The sequence below is a fragment of the Triplophysa dalaica genome, chromosome 25 (genome assembly GCF_015846415.1).
Source record: "Triplophysa dalaica isolate WHDGS20190420 chromosome 25, ASM1584641v1, whole genome shotgun sequence".
In the NCBI taxonomy this organism is placed as follows: domain Eukaryota; kingdom Metazoa; phylum Chordata; class Actinopteri; order Cypriniformes; family Nemacheilidae; genus Triplophysa; species Triplophysa dalaica.
This window is the reverse complement of record NC_079566.1, coordinates 5,577,841-5,583,840: the sequence shown is the minus strand read 5'-3', so window position 1 is coordinate 5,583,840 and position 6,000 is coordinate 5,577,841. Positions and strand designations below refer to the sequence as shown.

General features: G+C 35.8%; 1 protein-coding gene across 1 annotated transcript in view; it reads left to right on the top strand.

The window, feature by feature from the left end:
- The first annotated feature begins 647 nt into the window (after positions 1–647).
- adgrb2 (adhesion G protein-coupled receptor B2) overlaps positions 648–6,000 on the top strand; it is a 381,141-nt gene continuing 375,788 nt past the window's right edge. Inside the window, exon 1 of the mRNA XM_056742031.1 lies at positions 648–696. The gene's annotated coding sequence lies outside the window, so the exon portion shown is untranslated. The remainder of the gene's footprint in view (positions 697–6,000) is intronic.

Below are 6,000 nucleotides of genomic sequence, written 5' to 3'. Positions count from 1 at the left end.
AACACATAAGACATTAAATAGGCAAATTGCTTTAAAATAAAAAAAAGTATAAATATAATAAATGACAAAAAACATAATAATAAGAACAATTATTATATAATTATTATAAATGTTTAGGGTAAATAAATGGTAAAAAATAAGAAATACAATTGTTTACATTTTGTTTCTTACAAACGTTTTAATTTAAAATGTATAAAATATAGAAATAAAGAATTCTGAAATTGAAATACATAACAAACAAAACAGTTTTTTTTATAGTCTGCTTTTGAATGTGGCAGCAATTGGAGTACTTACAGAAAAAAGGGCAGTTTACTTATTTCCTTAAATCATAACATCAGAAAATGACCCTAAAGTTCACCCATTAATTTTGGATGTATTTTCACTAATACTCTTAGACTTCCGGACCCTAGTGTTCCTCCAAGTGAGATGAGCATTTACTTGTCTAAAAGTGAAAGTGTGCGTGACTCTGGGTGAAGAACTGACTATGTGTGTCAATAAATTCAATGTCATGGTTTATGCCAAAACCCTCTTCTTTGCATGTTGCCTATGAATGTGGAAATAGCCTCTCAGTGTGGCTTCTCAAGCATGCCCAGATGACTATTCAGAAATCCTATTAATTCCTTCTTTGAAAGGAAGTCTGGTCAGTTTGGAAGAGACAGCTGGACTTTGGATAACTCCATGTGTATGTAAATAGAGGTGGGGAGTTTTTTATTTTTATAGACTCTTATAAACTTACTTTAAGCGATGTTTGAGCATGATAAAGGTGTATTGATTGGTTTCTATGATCATAGAAATCCAGAGAGAGAAAGAGAGAGAGAGAGATAGGGAGTAAGTTAGAGAGGGAGACTTTCAGTGTGTGCATGTGAGTGTGCTCTTGTCTAAAAAAGATCATCTTAATTGTGGGGACCATCAATTATTTTATTATTTTATTCATATGATAATGTCAAATAAAAAAAGGGTTCTGTAAGGGTTGGTAAACGGTTGCGGTTGTGGTGGGGGACAATAAGGTCAGTTTAAAAAAAAAAATAATGCATAGAAGCCAACTACCCAGAAAAGATGCCGAAACAAACAAAGGTTTGTGTTGTTTAGAATGATGTGCTGTTTCCTTACAGACAGAGTTTATTTAAATATGATAATCTTATAGCAACAGTATCTCTGGTCATTGATTTATGACAGTAGTCTTTCACTGCACTGCTATTTTAATACTTAGCCTTACGTCTACCGCATTCTCCATCAAAATCAATACTTGTGTATGTGTTTATACATGTTTTTTTTTTTTTGCTGCTGTTTTGAAAACAATTTAAGCTGTTTTAGAGCACACGACAAAATGAAGCTCTATCACAGACAATGCATAGTGAGCCTTCAGAGAGTTTGTGTGGCTTGTGCTGTTGCACTTGAGGTACATTATGGGTCAATAATGAAACTTTTCAGAATATTTTTTTGTTGTTGATTTGTTTGCATTCTGAATGAGTTGATGGTATGATTATCTGGAAGCAATGTTTCAATATTGTCTAATTTATTCTTTCTAAGTTGAACAAGCACGGCAAGTTGAAATTATGCTTTTTTACATAAATGGTTTTGTAATTTTGCCCATTTGCCCTCTTCCCAGAATTCGCTGGGGCATGACTTATTAATATGTTTTTATTTTTAACCATTTATCTGTGTTTTTTAAGCTGTTATTGACCACATATGGCAATTTATGCTTTCTCCTCTTGAAAAGATCGGATAGTTATGTGTTACTCTTGCCCAGTTGGATGTTACAAACATTGAGGTCTGTGTGTTCTCTTTCGTGCTCTCATGTGCATTATTTATGTGATAATGTCAAAGGAAAAATATATTTTGAGAATCGTCTCTGTGGATTTGTGTCCATACAATGCAAGTCAGTATGGACCAATCTGGGCAATTCTTCAAAATATTTTCTTTTGTGCTGCGGAAGAAAATAGTCATATAGGTTTAAATCAACATGAGGGTAAACAAAAGGTGAAAGAATTTACATTTTTGGGTGAACTATCACTCAAATCTACAGTGTGTGGGCATTGCACTATTATAAATGAATGTAAAAAATGCAAAATATGCACCAGATAGGAAAAGGTTAAAAGTTTGAACAGTAGAAAACACAAGCACATAAAATTGAACTCAAATGTAAATAAAGTCAATAGTTTGTATAGATCCGATTTGCATAAATAAATGAATTTCTATAGAGCTTATGCAATTTAAGGAAACATCTTGTTACAGTTACTTAATTGAAATATGTAATTATTAACTTCATCTTTCAGTTCTGTAAAAGCTCATGATTCTACATTGTACTAGCGTGTCTCAGCGAGAGTAATTTCAGCGGTCTTCCATCTCAGTGTGTATTCAATTACCCTGTCTATGTGGGCCACACATGTGCCCTCACATACCAATGAGATCTCACTTTGAATTGGAATGCAAAGAAAAACACTGTGAGAGGTGAATATAAATCCAGCTATCAATAGGTGATAGAGTGTTTGTGCATGTGAGAAAGAGTGTATAATATGGGCTTTATCCTTACATCTCACGGCACATTTAAATCACCATCTTCACTTCGGTCTCCCTTCATTGTCTTGGTGACCTTAGATGCTGCATGTAAATATTGATTATTATTCCTTTTGCAGGGGGCCTTTCTCGCCCCCTAGTTTACTTATGCAAAGTGAATGTGTTTGCCGCAGCCCCGCTGTGATTCCCATGATGATTTATTGAAGGTAAAGATCAAAAGAATTTGCTGGGAGAGTGTTGATTTTTTAGGCTGTGTGAGTGCTTCATAGCTGACTGTCGTGGGCACAGGGGGAGCAAAAGAAATAATGGACAAAATGCGCTGTGAATTTGAGGATGTGTTCGTATTTGTTTAGGCAAGCATGACTGGATTATGGATACGCTGCGGTGGGACGCTGTGTTGCACGGAGACTGTGTCCATCTCAATATCTTTCCAGATTCATCTTCAATCTAGTGTATTTTCACCACAGCTCCAGCGCATCCCAGAGTGCGCCTCAGTCATTTATTATATTTGTTCAGTCATCGTGAAGCACAAAATGCGCCGGAGCTCCATAATGGACCGGATGACTTGTTGTCAACTGGCCCACATTCCCTTCAGCCGGTCACTCTGCGAACAAAATGCAGAAGTAAGGACAGCGGAAAGAGTGGGGAAATGGTAAAAAGGCTCACTCCTGAATCAGCCCTAATGCTTTTTTAAGAGCAGCATGCGTGGAATCCATTACACATCCTGTCTGCTGCACCAGCCTTCCTGCGGGCAGTGGAATATTAAGAGCATCTTGTCGTGTCGCTGCTGGGTGAACATAAGCGTCGTTCGTCGACCTGCTGCAAATGCACCTTTGTCTTCAGCCATGACCTCGGCTGTTGTCTGGCACTAATACCTCTGTGTGCGGAAAGAAACGTAGGTTGTTATTGTGGAAATGTGGGCTAAAAATGTCTTGAAGAGTATTTGAAAGCCTCTACATGCATTAATAATGGAGTGCACACATATACTTTTTTTCCTTTTCTGATTTAAAGACAAACGCAATTCTGTGTGCAGCTTGGTAGATTTTTCTTTTAATAAAAGGACATTTATCGTATTTATTTTGCCAAAATAACATCATTTGTAATGTCTTCATTGTACAGGTCTGGCATATATTTTAACAGTTTATTTTTCACCTATTCAGTTTACAGTATAGTAAGTTGTCATTTCAGATATTCCAGTTTCTTGGAAAGGGTCGTATGCACATTGCCGACGGTGCTCCAATAAGTCTGGTGCAGAAAATGATCATTACTTTCCCATTTTAAATCCCAAGTTAACAAGGTTTTCCGTGGGCATGAATTCTGCATGTTAGGGATGCTGTGCAGAAAACCACTTGTGGATGTCTTAAAACCCAACAGGGCTCAAATGTTCCCAGGTGCTTGTCAGAATTTTTATTTCTCTAGAACTGGCGGTGACTGCACTCCACTTTAAAAAAAAACAAAAAACAGATGGACCAAAAAATAAGTCAGCAGAAGGTGACATTTACTGAGAATTACTGAGAAAGCTGAATATACTCCCAAAGACTTAGTGAGATTTTTGTTTATACACGATAGGTTGGAATGGATGGAAATGTGTGAGGATTAAGAGTTGACTTTGTGTATTTGTCATAGCGCATGTTATTCTGTGGACAAGGCAATTACTTGATGTACAAGAGCAAGCTTTCTTCATAATATTATCACAGTTTTTTTCCAGTTGGCTGCAAAGTTTTGTTCTCTTTCTTAGAATGTTTCATTTATTATTGATCAGTGTGTCCACTGCTCAGTTCGGCATATATATTTTTCTCTCTTATCTTTACTCCACACTGTCAATTTTTGCTCTCCTTTAAAAGCTTTGGATGAACTGATTGGGCGGATGTTTCAACCCGAGGAAGTGTACCAGAAGAGCTTTAAAATTGCTTCTGCCTGTTACTTCTTGGTGACATTATTATTAGATATTTACTAGCTTAATTTAGTAGCTAGCAAGGTTCTGAATTATAAATTTGTGAACATTAATTTTTCTGTGAATATTTTTCCAAATTTGAACAAACTGGACTACAAACAAAAACCAAAGAAGGATTACAGTAAATGACTTAGATTTTTGTCTTTTTTAATAAATGCTGGTTGATGTGGTTTAGTAATAAATCTACCTTTAAGTCTGACATTTTGAGGCAGATTTGAAATCAATGACGCCACAATAAAGAACCAGCATGTAGAAAGTGGTTACATCATATCAAAGCGCATCTGTCTCCATGAAACGTTTCACAGACAACACAAATAAAATTAGTCTCATTTAATTGATCCTAATGGCCTCCAGCAAGACTCTTGAATACATTTAAAAGCTAATATGACATGAAATGTGAAAATTTTGTGCAGATCTTTTGACAATCTGAGTGGATTCAGCATGAACCGCTAAGCCATTAATGCACCAGGGATGATTCCTATGCATTTATAGCACGTCATTGTCAGTTAGTCCTGTGCTTTGGTGTGTTGTAATGAATGTTGAATGTAATGCAGTCTTCTTTAAGTAAAATGTATTACTGTGTAGCTCCTTTCAGATTGAATTAACTATAGTTTACTTATATTTGCAAAATATAAACACTAGTCCAGTGGTTTCTTTTATTATTATTTTTAAATGTACATTGTTAAATCTTAAAAATATCTTATTGCATTATAAATGTTCTGTTGGTTATATTATGTTCAAATCTTCGTATAACTTTAAAAAAACAAAACAGGAAATTTCTCTGGACCAGCTTGGTTGTCATCTCCCAAAGTAATCTATAGTAAAAGTACAAACCATACTTTAGTTTTCTGGTAGGTTGATTACTATTTGCATTACCAATACTTCACTATAAAAACTTTGGTAAAATTCTTTATTGTTTTGAGACCATAGGGGTTAACTATTGTTTGAGTTGTACGAATAAACAAACTTGCAAAGATTGTTCCTTAAACCAGGGTTAATGTTTGTAAGTGAAAAAAATAAACTGTGATTGCCTTAATACCCGGTTGAAAAAAAACCTGAATATGCTGGTTAGGTATCTTTTGAAGAAAGATAGAGGGTTTAAACTGGTCAAGTGCTGGTCCTTAGCTGTTTTAAGCTGATCATGTGGTGGTCCTTAGCTGGTTTAAACTGGTTTAACCTGTTAATGTGGTGGTCATGAGCTGGTTTAAGATGGTTATGTGCTGGTCGTAATCTGGTCCCAAGCAGCTAGCTCCTTGCTCAGGACCAGCTCAAAACCAGCTAAGAACCAGCACATGACCAACTCAAACCAGCTCCCATGCTTCTAAAAATACCTATCCACTTTGCTTACCAAACATTTCATGAGACACTGTATGCCGAGGTCATTCATGTTAATGTGGTCTGTAAGCTATGTTTCTTTCAATACCAGACGCTCCGATATAAAACACAATTAACTCTTTGTTGCTCACTAAACAAATCAATGTAAAGGTTTAAACAATTAATGACGTTTCGCTTAGCTAAAAACAGTGGTG